Here is a 14,789-nt window from a genome sequence, read left to right as displayed (position 1 = left end):
CTTCTTGAAGAAGGTATCTTAGAAATGTCAGTTTAACACTCCCAAAGACATGCACTCATCATCATCATCATCTGCAACCTCGAACAGCAGCACTGCAGTACCGCACATAAAGGCAACAACAACAAAAAAAGCAGCTACCACTCTACCCATCCGGAGCTGCCATCAGATTGTTATCACACATGCCAAACAAACATCACATAAAGTTATGTAACCAATTCTTCGTCTACCGAACTGTCTGCCATAAGAAAGACCACATTGATTCCTATCCAAGACAGCCGCTCCAATTGACCATAATATTCCATTCGTAGTTACATAGTTAGCAGCCGATCTTTGGTAACAACCAAAAGAGCGATGCACCCGACCATTTCCGCTGGCAGAACAAGAGGCCAGAACACTCTAAACTTAACGAACAGCCGCAGCCAGTTTAGTTGGTTCTGCGTGCGCGGAGCTCGTTCCGGGATTTTGAGTTTCGGATTCTTCGGTTTGGGGTTTTTTGTTACTTCTTTGCAGAATATTGCTTTTTGCTGCTATCCGAGAGTCTTCGTTGCCTTTATCTAATGTCTGGGGTTTTGTTTCTTTTTCAGCAACTTACATTACCACTGCAGCGCCACTGTTTGCTTCTGCTACCGCTGCTGGCTGCCATATCGAATCGCAGAGCTGTCTTTGTTGTTAAGGTGGATGGAAATTTAGGTCAAACATTATTTAAATGGACAAACGAGCGTTGGTACGCTGTGCGATGCCGAGTATATATCATACTTTACCTATAGATATACAGTGCGCGCGCGCGCAGCTATGATATAATCGGCGACGTCTCTCCGCTTAAAGTCAAATGTTGCGCAACATCCACAATAGCGTAGCCGCAGCCGAAGACGAAGAAAGCCATCAGACCAAGCCGCGACCGACCGGGTGTGCTGGACGGACGCGACGACGATGATGATGGTGCTCGAGCTAGTGCTAGTGCTAGACAAGAGACGAACTATTTGGTCACTCTGTGCTGTCCAGTTCTCTTTCAGGTAAAGCACACACTCGGACTCGAGAAGTAGATGGTCTTAGATGGATGGTCTGGATGCCAGAGCTGCTGCTAAGCTAAAGCTAGTATCGGTATGTGCCTTATCTAGTAGGTATGTTGCAGCTGCATTTGCAGAGCTATATCTACCTACACGCCTGCGCTTATGAGGAGGAGCTCGACAGGTGATGAATGGTTCAATGTTTGCTTCTTCCACAAAATTTTTATCTTCTGTTTGGGTGTGGCGGCGGTGAAGTGCTTGCTTTGGTCTTTAACTGGAATTGTTTGTTGGTTTGCTAGTTTGCTGTTTGGCTTTTTGCTATTTTATTGGGGGCTGTTGCTGTTGTTGTGTTTAGGGGGAGCATGTTTTGTGGTAGCCTGCGGTCAATTTATTAACCATGTTGTCTAGATAACTCAGGGAAAAAAATTTGCAAAAAAAAAAAACACAAACAAAAAAATTACCTATGGAAAGAAAAAGTCGACAAGTTTTTTGGGCCAATTGCTCATCGGAGCGTGGCACATTCAACTCCCAGAGCTGGGTTTCGCTCTTTCGGAACCGAAAAATGAAACCGAAACTGCAACTGAAAATGAAACCGAAAATCTACGACTTCATATACTTCATTGGTTGTTGGGTGATCTGGACTGCTGGACTGCTCGAGTGCTGGAGTGCTGGACTGCTATGGTACCTTAACCTGGAACTATGAGCCGGTCGTGGTTGTGTGTTCACAATAAGTCTTTCAAATGGATAGGGTTTCATTTTTCTTCCTATCCGCGTATCTCTCTGACCATTCCATATAGTGGATTGCAAAAGAGTTCCTTTCGGTACTTAAGTCGGATCTAATCCATTCGGTACAAGTGGTGAAAAAATGCTCGTGGACTTGGTTTTTTAGCTAGTTTATGGGATGCAAAGGAATTTCCATGAAGTGGAAAATTAGATTCGGTTATCGCGCGCTGCGAAATTAATGAAAGTGTCTTACCGACTTTTGTATGCAGTTTAGTAGAATGGCGATAGCGGCAAAGGTGGAGGTACAAAGAGGTAGGTTGAGGTGACAACTTTAAGTTAATGAAACAGAAAGGCGTTTATCAGCCTTTTTTTTTTCTTGTGGAGCTGTGAAGAAGTTATGTGTTTGAGGAAGTCAAGTAAAGAGGTTAAAGGTTGGGAAATTTTTATTATGTGAAGGTAGTTATGAATTTCATTAGGTTGTCACTTAGTTGCAAAAAGATTGATTAATAGAAAAAGGTAGATTTTTTTTCTAGATTTTGTAATATATATAGTTCAAGTATACAAACAAATACGCAATTTTGTTTTGTAATTTAAAACTGCCTCTTTAGCCCACAAAAAGGAAATAAAATGATATAACTCGAAATATCTTATAGTGATTCCACCTTCGATTTGTAGTTATACTCTTGACGTACTTTAAGACATATAGATATAGGTTATATTGGCTTTCAGTCTACATGATAACTAATTTTATTCCATTCTTCCTGTTTCAATATTGTGATAAATTTTTTAACATGTTTGCAAATATTTTCAGATCTTCTGTGTTGAAATTTCTGAAAAGTTTTCCAAAACAGAAATTGCTTCAGCAGTAATCCAATAAAATGCTTTTTTGTTGAATCTGTTTATTGTAAGCGCGGACTTGTTTAAGGTTCCATTTTTTTGACCGAATGTTGGCATTATATAGGTACTTAATCCTAATAGGTAAATTAATTAATTTCTTTGAAAATCTTCATGTCATTTCCAAGGAAAGTTTTTATGAAGAAAATAAATTTATTATGAACTTAAATCAAGAAACATTCCAAATAAAACACTTACATAAATTTTTTGTAATTTTAAAAAATCATTGAAGAAAATTTTAAGTAAACAAAAATGCATTTTTTTAATTAATTATTTTTTTAATTAATTAATATCAAGGAAAGAGGATATTGGGATGTAAGTTTTAGTAAGTGCACATGGTTTGATTTTCATAAAAATTAATTTTCTTAATTTTAATTTTACAAGACTTTGTAAAATGCATTTTTTACCTTTTTTTATTTGCAGTTTACCAATGAAAATATAGAAGAGAAATTAAATTGAGCAATAATACCTATTATCAAAAGTTTAGGCTTCAAAGTGAATTTGTATGGATTAAAATAACAATCAGTTTTGTTTTTTTTGCAGATTAGATAAAAATCATCGGAAAAAATACAACAACTGAAAACTAAATAATTAGAAATACGTTTTAAAAAAAAATGCATTTGTTAATTTTTGTCATAAAATATGTAGGTACCTACCTAAGACAAACTGCTTTAGCTTAGGACTAAAATTAATGGTACCTCCAATACAATCAATAAAGTTAAATTAATTTTTCTTTTACGCTTTCGATATAAAATGTTCTGTCGACTTTTTTTAAAATAAGATAATTCCTTTAAAATAATAAAACATTTAATCGGCTAGTAATGGTACCCCTTTTACAAGAAAATTTTTTTAATTATGTGATTTTCAGATAGGTATTGCCTGGAAACATTAACAACGTCTAGAAACATTAAACAAACATTTTTGATTTAAAAAATGTTGTTTTTTTTTTTTTTTTTTTTTTTTGAAAAATTAATATAATATTAACCAATCAATAATTTCTGAAAATGGCATACCACTTCTTGTTTTTGAAACAAAATTGAGGATATTTTTAAAAACGGCTCTAACACTTTTCAGTTTTTTTTTTCATTTCAAATTCAACATTTTAAGTGAAACCATTTAGTAAGTTGTCTTAGCCATTTTTAGAACTTATTTCATGGTTTTCTTTCATTTTTTTAAATTAAAGGTACTATTTTCTAAAATTTTAAGTAAGAACTTTTAAGTAGTTAAGTAGGTATGTACCTACATTTGATTTGGGCGTCCCTTATTTTGAACAAGGCTGAATTTTAAAATGTATACGGGTTCAAAAGTTTCTATAAAAAATTAAAAAAAAAATTCCCAATGTTTCAAATCTCTATCACTATATTTACCCGTGCTGCATAATTTTCAATGTTTCCATACAAAGCATCGATAAATTACAGGTAGTTTTCAAGTGTTTTACTTAAAAATTCGACTGCTACTGGTATCTATCCAAACAGCATACCAAAGTATAATTTTTTGTTGTAACTAAAGCAAACTATTAGGGAACCCCGCCGACCAGCTCTGATTTTGATGATTTTTTTTTCAACGGTCGCACAGTGTGGCCAATGGTATCAAAAGCTGGCAAAAATAGCTAATTTTAATTTGTACCGAAATTGCCAAATATAGATTTACTTTAATAGAGGGATTAATAGACTGCACAAAACCGGTTTTTATTCCACGATTTTAGCCTAACGGGGAGAGTAACTACACATTAAAATGTCACCATTGACGAAATTATTCGTTATTTAACTTTTTTTTACCTCCCATGGGTGTTTCAAGTTTTAAGGCTATTTCGTTAAAACAAAAGATACAAATTTGAAATAAAATGGAATAACAAGCAAAAGGAAAGCTTTAGATTCTCATTTCTCTTTTGAATTATGAGTGTGTAGTTTGTTTGAAATAATTTTTCGAATTCGGTGTCTTTAAGATCATTCAAATTCCTTGAGAAAAAGTTCATAACGATGTGAAGTGGCGCTTTGTTTTTGGTGTCCCTTTATTGATGACAGTGTCATCTTTTGTGTCAATTAAAAAAATGTTGCCCATGTTTGCCCCTTTTTGAGTAAACACTATGTGAAATGAAGTTATCTAAAAATAACCATTTTTTTAAATATATTTCTCAGATTCCGGCAGTGCTGACAATACCGGTCAACTAGATTTTTGACACAAGGACCTAATTATACTTTTCTGAAGGTGTAAAAGATTATGAACTCGTATCCATAGTCATCCATATAATTATTCTATTAGCCACAACTGGGAGTGTGTACGGTTAGCATGCTGGCTAAAAATTTAAGAAAAGTCTTGATCAACAAAATGGAAACTCATCTTGAGATATCTCATGCATCAAATAAGATCGGAAAGATTTAAACAGTTTTTTGAAGAAGGAAAACAGATCACGGCGTCAAACTATGCTGAAATAATAAACCACAATTAGCATAACCTCAAAAACATTCAAAATAAGTTTTTTGTTTTTGCATTTTATAACGCTAATATTTAAAAAAATGAATATTTCTGAATGTGTATTCGAGTTCAGTATTCCTAAATCCTTCAGAAAAGTATATTTTGGTTCTTTGAACAAAAAAAAGTTGAATTTTGTTGACCATGTATTTTTTGATTAAGAAGATTAATGAGTCAGGTCAAAAATCTTTGACCGATAAAATTGAAAAAAAATCAAATAACAATTTTCCTTCTCAAACAACTTCAAAGCTACAGGTAACAGATACCTTCATAGTTATGTGCGTCTTTAATAATAATTTTAATAATTTTTCATAGAATCACAAGAGTTGTTTTAGTTTTGTACTTTATTATAGTATTTTTACCCATAACAAACATAAAAACGAACAAAAATAATTTTTGCCAACTTTTTCTACCATCGGCCACACTGTGCGTCGGTAATTTTAAATACTGAGGGAAAACGCACCAAAACAACGTCAAATCAATGAAAATCACATTGGTTTAACTATTATTCGGAATGATTTTGCGTTGAAAATGAACATTTTAAAATCAACGTGGAAAAAAGGTTAATTTTTGATGGTTTCGTATCTTAAAGTCACATAAATCAAAGTAGTTCATCTTTGAAACAAAGACGTTTCAACTTCAATTTATTTTGTCCCTCAGTGTATAGGTAATTAAAGTAAAATAAATATATGGGAGTAAAAGACCATCTTCCATCGTTACAATTTTCTCACAAACTGACTTCCAACACAAAAAAATATTTTGGACACAACGGCAACACCTACAATATTTACATACACGTTTTTAAAAAGCCAGAATCTCATTTCTATCTGTAAAATTTAAATCTACTAAATTTAATGAAGAGTTTTTTGAAAGAATAGTCCTCAACTCATAATTTTTGGAAAAAAAAGTTATTAAAAAATTTTAAATGGCTTTTTTCAAACTTTTTCGTAGTACAATATAAATTTATTTTAAAAACATTTTTGGCCATAAATTTCATCAGTTGAATTCCGAAGAGGAAAAGGTAATATATATTACATATTTGAAAAAAAAAAATTAAAAATTAATTCAATTTCATTGGATTTTTTTAATAAAAACTAAATTTTGCATTGAAGTATTGATTTTCTCAAAGACTTTAAACTTTTGCTATTTAACTTTCAACAATAGTGGCTATTGAATGAATCGAAAGGGCTATTGAATGAATTAATTATACGTACAAAATAAGTTCAGGAACTGTGTGAATGAATTAAAAAAATAACTTTAGTTGAACTTAAGAAAAATAAGTACATTTTTTTTTCAAATTTCTATTAAAAAATGTTCTTCGAAAATGAAATACTTTTTATTTTTTTCATAAACTGTAATACATATTGACATTTCATTTCATAATTTCAAATCACATGTGTGGCTAAAAAAAATTTGAAAAATAAATGCATTTTATATTACGAAAAAGTTTTAAAAAGGTCTTGTTAAAGTTTTTTCAATAATTTTTTTTTTTCAAAAATCTGAGTATAGTTACCATTTTTTTCAAATACCTTTTCTTCAAGTTACTTAATTTTAATTTTACAAATATGAATAAGATTCTAGCTTTTTAAAAATGCATATTTAAATATCGTAGGTGTTGCCGTTATGTTCAAATATTTTTTTAGTGTTTCAATTCAATTTGTGGGAAAATTGCATTTGTCGCCTAAACGATGGAAGATTGTCCTTCACTCCTATATAGTTGTTTTTCGTTAATTGCCTAGACAATCTTTTGGCATTAGTAAATTTATGAAATTGAAGTAAAATTTTTGAAAAAAAAATTTGTTCACAAAAATCTTCAATTAAATTAAAAAAAATTAAAACGGCAACAGCGGCAATTTTTAATCTATAGACTTAAAAGTATTTTTAATTACCGACGTTTAAAAAACAAGATCATCAAAATCAGAGCTGTTCGGCCGGATTCCCTAATATTGTCATTTTTTAAAGCTTTAGTTACTCCACTATCTAAGAGGCGAGCAGGTTTGTGCGACCTATTGTTTTTTTTTTTTCAAAAAATGCTAATTTATGCAGCAGATGCTGCTTTAGGAACAGCATGAAGAACACAATTGTTTTAATTATTTGATATTTTGGAAAAACAGTATGAGAAAATAGCGAAAAAGTTAAGTTTGAGTATTGAGTGAGCTGATTGTACAAAGTTAATCAAAGTGCATTACTGATTACTCGCTATGAATTGGGCATCTATAGTTCTGTCATTACTCACCATATCGAAATGGAGTTCTTGAAAATTCAGCATAAATTCCTCTAAAAATCCGACTTAACCCGTACCTCCATCTTGCAATTCCTTCCTTAAATAGTAAAAAAAAAAGAAAAGCTCCTTAATCCGACTTAAGCTGACAATTGACATCCTCAGCACGACCGCACAAACAACATGAATAATCTCACTATCGAACTTTGTTTTTCTCACCATGACTCCGTGGGCGACTCAAGAGTCAAAGCATCAAAAGAATAATAAAACCAAAAGTCTTTTTTGTTTTCAACTCGCAAGCTATACTTAAGGTCTGACATAGAAAACGAAATCTACCAAGATTACTGCCCATTACCCTCCATCGCCGCATTGATGTAGCTTTACCTACGATCGTCATTGTCATCCTGTTCCAAACGATCGATGGTATAGTGCGCTGCAGCTTGACGATGGCCTCTCTTCTGTGTAAATCGAGTATTCCACACCAACATCGCACCAATCCGAAACCAAAACAAAGAATTATTATTATTGAAGGCAACCGAAAACCGAATCATGCATTATTAATGTGCCGACTCCAGCAGGCAACTCAAAGCAAACTCCTCGGAACAGGTCGTCCTCTTCGGGGCTAGAAGTGCGCTGCGCTGTGCTGAACTGTGCTGCGCATGCCTACCAGCTGAGCTCCACCACAAAAGCCAATTCAACAACCGGTGTTGTGGTGGTGCAGAAACTGCAACAGCAGCAGCAGAAGCAACAACAGCAACAGCTTTTACATGCAGCTAGTTCCACAACTGACCTAGTTTCCTCGACGACGACTACGACCGACGACGACGATGCACATTCAGGCATCGCAAGTAAATCTTGTTCCACCACTCGAACGTGCTCTATGCAAACTTAGGCATATCAATATAGATACACCTAGATATGGAGATTTGCCCACTCTCGGTTTCGTTTGGTTCAAGTCGGTCTCGCTCTTTCAGTCTGCGTCTAGTGCTATCGAATTCTATCCCAAAACTAGCCGCAAATGTACGAAGATATATCTGCATCGATAGATACTCAACATGTGGATATCATGTATCCACGGTGACGGCGCGAGAAGATTGGAGTTAAACCAGAAAAGCCTCATAGACAATGGTAGCCATCTAGTGTGCCATCCGTTGCAGCAAGTCTAAGTAGTCAGCAAGCTTCACAGATCGACGACCTAAGTTAGCGCGGTACGACAGAGGATTGTGCAATCTTAAGAATTTTCCATTGTGGCAGTTTCTTAGGCGACTCGACTCTGATGGTGTGCTTCTGATGGTGTGATGGATGCGAAAGCGAACGTGAAGAGAGAGCAATGAGATACAATAAACTTAAACTGGAGCACTGAACCTAGGTGAACCGGCAAACATGAAAAGTATCTATTTAGCAGCTACCTTCCGGGCCGCGCGGCTGTGGCGGTGGTGTCGGTGTGAGCCTGTTTTTGAATGAATTTTATTTCCACCGAACTTCCTGTCATCTCAGAAGGTACGTGATGATTTTTTGTAGTTTTATGGATGTGACCCGATGCCCAGATTTTTCTTTATATCATCAGACCGTTAAAGATCAACTTCAAAAAAAGGGTTTATCTTCTAACAAAATAAACAAAATTGAAACATTTTGGCCAATGCCCCTCACTTGAAAAAAAAAAAATCATATTGGACATTAAAACGGACCACCATTTGTTCAGAAACCAAGAAAGCAAGAGCAAGAACCTTTTAAGTAGACCGGTCCGTTGACGTTGTCGGTGGGTTGGTCGCGTTATGGGGGGTTTTTCTTGTTAAATTCTTTCGGATATATCACATAGGAAAGGCAGTTTAAAGCTGCACATGCGTCCAGCAGAGGTTTGGACTTTAGCGGTGACTTTTGAGGGTCAGTCCAGATCATGGCTTTACGTTCAAGTATGTATGTGTTCTGGGAAGATATTTCGTTTGGATTCGTCAAGATGCTAAGACCTCACACAATTTGTTTTCAGATTTAATTTTTAAAGGAAATAATAAAATGAACGGATCTTATATGACTTTTTTTTTTTAGATATTATCAGTATTTATTGGATGGTGCTTTGTAGTTTAATTTTTGTGAGGCTGTGAAGCAGTTGCAATTGCAGCTAAAATAAAAGGTTATTGAACCTGTAACTCTTTGAAGGTAAATATTTTATTCTAATGAAGCTAGTTCTCAAAAAAAAAACCTGGTTAAATCTGGCGTTAGAAAATCCAAATGATACCTATTTATTTTTTTACGTAGGCATTAAGAAAGTGTAGCGAGTGATTCAACAATTTATTTTTAAGAACTATTCAATTTAAAAAAAACTACGAGATAGCAGAAGTATGCAATATTAAAGAGCTAATTGGAGTTTGTATGAAGCAAGAGTTTAGTTTAGTTACACAAAGGTTTATAATACAGATAAACTATGCTTGAGCTTGTGTTTTTGAATCTTCAAACCAAATAAATTCTCACTCAATGGTGATGAATGTTCGTAGATCCATTGGTTTATCCTGCAGTTAGTTCTTACCCGATAATTTCGCTGCACCTGTGCCTACTTCAGCTCCCAAGTATTTGTGGTATTATTAGATCCTTTAGGCAGGGGCGTACACTCCCTTGGGGCAAGCGGGGCGGTGCCCCGGGGCCCCCGACTGACCCTAGGGCCCCCACTGGAGACAATGCAGAGAAGGAAACTGTTAGCATAAATTGAGTTACTAAGTAACCAGGGAGACAAATTATGTCATTCAGTGTAATGTATAATGCATTGGTAGCCACACAATATATGTATATTGATTTTAAAAAAGGTTACCCCAGGGGCCCCAAAAAAATAAACTGCTTTTTTAAAAGAAAAATTATAATTTTATCTTATGGCCCCAAAAAATATTACTTGAAAAATCTTTGCCACCACAAATAATACATTAGGGGCCCTAAAAAAGCAAAAAAATATTATTTGAGGATCCTCAAAAGTGCTTCAAAACAATCAAATGGAAAATTAAATATAAATTCAGGGGCCCCAACATAAATACATTAGGGCCCAAAATAAAAACATTACGTTATTGGGGCATTCCGAATATTACTTCAGAACAGAGGCCCCAATACCTATTAATTCTTGGCTACAAAAAAATTATATTATATTGTAGGGGCCTCTAAGCACTTAATTTTGAGGCTCTTAAAATAATTTTTCAGGGGCCCCAAAATAAAAAAAAATATGTCTGATGATGGAAAATAAAATATGTACCTATTTAATACTTCAGAACAGAGGCCCCAAGAACTATCAATTCTTAGCTAAAAAATTTTTATTTTAGGGGTCTCTAAATATTTAATTTTGGGGGCCCCTAGTACAAGTGTTTACTACTTTTATGAGAGACATTTTAACTAACTATAGCAAAGTGCATTACGAACATATTAAAACATTAAAATAAACCTAAAAATAAATAAGCCATACAAAAAAAAAAACGTATGGCGTATACGTAATTTTTTTTTAAGGGGCCCCCAAATATCAAAGGGGCCCCAAAATTTAGTCTTACCCCGGGGCCCCGCCGACTCAATGTACGCCACTGCCTTTAGGTATTTGAAGTCGTACAAACGAAGGCCACTAAAGTACGGATCACTAAAGAAGTTTAAAGCATAGAATAGAATATCACCGCAATTTTCTTTCTTTTTTGAGGACCATAGCAACATCAACAGAAGTTCCACCCAAAAACTATAGTTTGCGTTTCGTAAGAAAAAAAAAAAAAAAAATCAACAAAGATGGGGGATATTTCAGTGCAGATTGCAACATATACAACATATGTATATGCAATTTGTATCGAAAACACAACTAGACAGATTTTGTAACCCTACCTGACCAGCATGCTCATTTGAGTTAACCACTGTAGGTACCAAACTTGAAAAAATATTTTTTTTTTTTAATTTAAATTTTGAACAATTAAATCACTCATTAAACACTATTTAAAAGGATTTTTATGGTGCTTTAATGGGTTAAGATTACTTAAACAAACGTTTAAACTAGGGATGTTGTGGATGTGGATTTTTTCACATCCGCGGATGCAGATGCGGATGTTTAAGGTATTATATACAAAATTAATATAAATGTATTAAAATAATGATACAGTTATATATTACAATTATTTTTATTTAATGAGAGAAATTAAAAAAAAAGGTGTATTAGACTTAATAAAAAGTAATACCGCCACCTTATAGGTATGCATCAAGTCGGTTACACAGAGTTTGGTTAATTAAGCCCCACTTCTAAATAATTGTTCCTTAGGAAGACTGGCTTGTGGAGTGGATAGAAATTGTCGTTAAGTTCTTTACTGGCACTTTTTTTTTTGTCTGGAAAGAAAGATCTTTTTAATAGCCTTTTTTCTTGTCGCATCTTCTCTGCATCCGCATCCGCATTGATTATTGCGGATGCGGAGGTGGATGCGGATGTCCCGAATCATGCGGGAGTTCCGCATTTGCGGATGCGAATATTCGCAACATCCCTAGTTTAAACTTAAGTTTCGTTGAAATCGGTTACACCGATTACGAGAAAGTCAGAAACGGTTCTATGGCAGGTACCGCAATCACATTTTTGAACCACTACTTGAATTTATAAAATTTATAAAAAATATACAATAAATATAAAATTTAATAAAAAACTTTATTTATAACCCAAGTAAAATTTTAATACCGCCATACCACGTCCTCACCATTATCAGAAATTTCTATTGCGCCGGGCGTTGGTGCTTTCACAAAAAAAAATAGAAAATGTAAGTGTTTTGTGAAGGAAGTTTATCAATGGTAACTCTTATGTATTGTGAACATTTTTAATACCTACACAGTTAGACACCCTTGTTAATTGAGTTTCAGTTTGTCACCGATCGTTTCGTAGCGGGATGTACGTCGCTTAATAAAGAAATTATTTTAAACATTTCTAAACCGCCGCACCACCGCTGCACCACGTCCGCACCGTTTCATTTTGAAGAAATGAAAAAATTTACTGTACCAACGCCGCACCATGACTGCACCACGCCCGCACCATTTCATTTTGAATGCAGTCGTCGAAATTTTCCGCCAAACGGCGGGGGTGCAGCGGTCAAGATTTTTTCAATTTCTATTTTAACTCGGGAAGATCAGTCTTATTTTTGTTCAGGAAACTGCTCAATACAAACTTTTTCTGTAGGTATGTACAAGTACATAGGTTCTTTTTTTGTAGTGTAATATTTCCTGTCCATAATTGAATACTTTTGGTTGACTAAATACATCATGCTACATTTACTTTCACTTCCCATGCATCTCAAATCATACACATTAGGTATTGCAAATATTTGACTTCATGCCACCATAAAAAGTACAATGTTCCTTTCCCTTAAATTGATCGTTTTGATGCATCTCCACTGCCGAATATACTTTTTGTTTGATATTGGTAATTGGGTAGTCACGATTTTCCATCAACAGATCCAAAATATATGTACAACCTACTTCATATCAAAATGGCATCTATAAATGCGCCGAAAATTCAATGGTTAAGAAAAGTCTTTTTACTTTTTTGTTTAATACTCTTACATTGGTATGAACATACTTTGACACATTGCTCGTGTCCTGTCTAAAGTGACAAATGTGGTTAAATCTGTGAATTACGACCTCACGAAGTCTCTCGCGTCAAACTTCAATAAAAATAAATCGATCGTAGTACGACATTTATTCCTCTCCTTCCATTTATTTCGACTTTTTTTTTTGAAAAAAGTAGTATCAGTGCTTAAAGTGATTCAATAGCTGAATGCTGAATTACTGAATCATGGGAAAATGTGAATCTCCTGTCAAAAATGTGTTTAAAAAGCCGATGATTACATGTACATAGAGTTTTATTTGGCAAAACATACAATCACTTTTATAGCAAATATCTGTTTGGCAAATGCCAGTTGGCCCAAAGACAAGACTCTTAAGGCTGCAAACACATTAATTTCATTTGTTTTGTTAACAACTACCGGCCTTTAACCCACAAATTGAGTGGTCAACTTCTGTTGGTTACTTTTTGATCTCTCAATCTCTCGTATATACGACATACGACAGCGACAAACCTTATGAACGGACATTGGATTGAAGCCGGTTTTCTGAGATTTTTTTTCTACTTTTTTAATTAATTTTTGTCAACTTTACATAACAAGATAAAAGATATAACAAGGTAAACAAAAATTGTATCACTGTCCATGTTTTAAAAATATTGTGGGCAATAAAATGAACACACAAATATTGTTTTGTACCACACTATCATAATGTTGTGTTGTATGCTATTTGCGTGATGAATAATTGAACATGCACCGTTTTAGTACCGTTTTGCGTGCGGCTACTTACGTTGACAGTCTCATAAAATTATGCGAAAATAGCGGTATAAAAGTTGCTTTTATTGTTTATTATAGTTTTTTTTTTTTTGTCGCTTCTCTTTAAACATAAAACTGCTACTGGTTTTTATTGGTATCTTCGGGGAAGGAAGGTACTTAAGGTTTGAAAGATAAATTATATTGTAACCGTTATACTGGTTTTAACAAGTTTTCTCTTAATTGTTTTGTGATCTTTGAAGGGCAGGATGGATTTATGTTTGTAGAATTTAAAATTCTAGGAACTTACGAGTACTTGTATTGTCTTCATAAAATTTAAAAATGGGTCACTGTGAATAATTCTATCACTTTTTTTTTGTTCTAAACAGTAAGGTAAATTTATCAATGAAAAAAGTCTTAAGATTTTTGGTTGAAGATTAAACATCTAATATACCTTCCTATGATCTGAAAAAATATCTTTTAGGACTTAGGAGGTTTATAAGGCACATTTTTAATCACAGAAGAATATCATACTAGAAGATCTAAGTTTAATTTTATTAAAAAAGCGAAAATTTCTCTTTAAATGCATAGGAAACTAAAAATAATCATTTTTATCAAAAAACAAAACCGACTTCCATGGCTAAATATGGGTTTTATGGTTTTTCTAATAGTTCCTATGGCCAGAACTGAACGAAATTAAAATTGGACCACATGACAGCCACCAGCATTCCAATACAAAAAGAATTATGAAAATTGGTTCACTCAATCCAAAGTTATGAGGTAACAAACACAAACAAAAAAAAAATACAGTCGAATTGAATACCTATCCTCCTTTTTGGAAGTCGGTAATAAAACAAATATCGATCCTTTAGAGTTAAGCGGCAGTGCCTAGTTTTCAAGAGTGGTTTTTTTTGTCAGTCACTAACATTTTGGGTGGTTAGAGTTAAAAAAAAAAATAAAAATTCAAATTAAAATTAATTCGATGACTCATCAGAGTGGCCTTGCGAATAAAAGATCAAAATGTGAATGCGTTTTTTATCAAAAAAAAGCGCAAAACATCAATTTTTTACTTTTTTAGGTGAGCTTAATGTAATAGTTTCTTTCCTGGATAGTTCTTTCAGCCCCATAATTTCCCAGCACCCAACTGTCTTGAATCTCTTTGAGATAATTGTCACA

This window comes from Episyrphus balteatus, chromosome 4 (genome assembly GCF_945859705.1).
Source record: "Episyrphus balteatus chromosome 4, idEpiBalt1.1, whole genome shotgun sequence".
Taxonomy (NCBI): Eukaryota; Metazoa; Arthropoda; class Insecta; order Diptera; family Syrphidae; genus Episyrphus; species Episyrphus balteatus.
Note: the sequence above shows the minus strand (reverse complement) of the source record.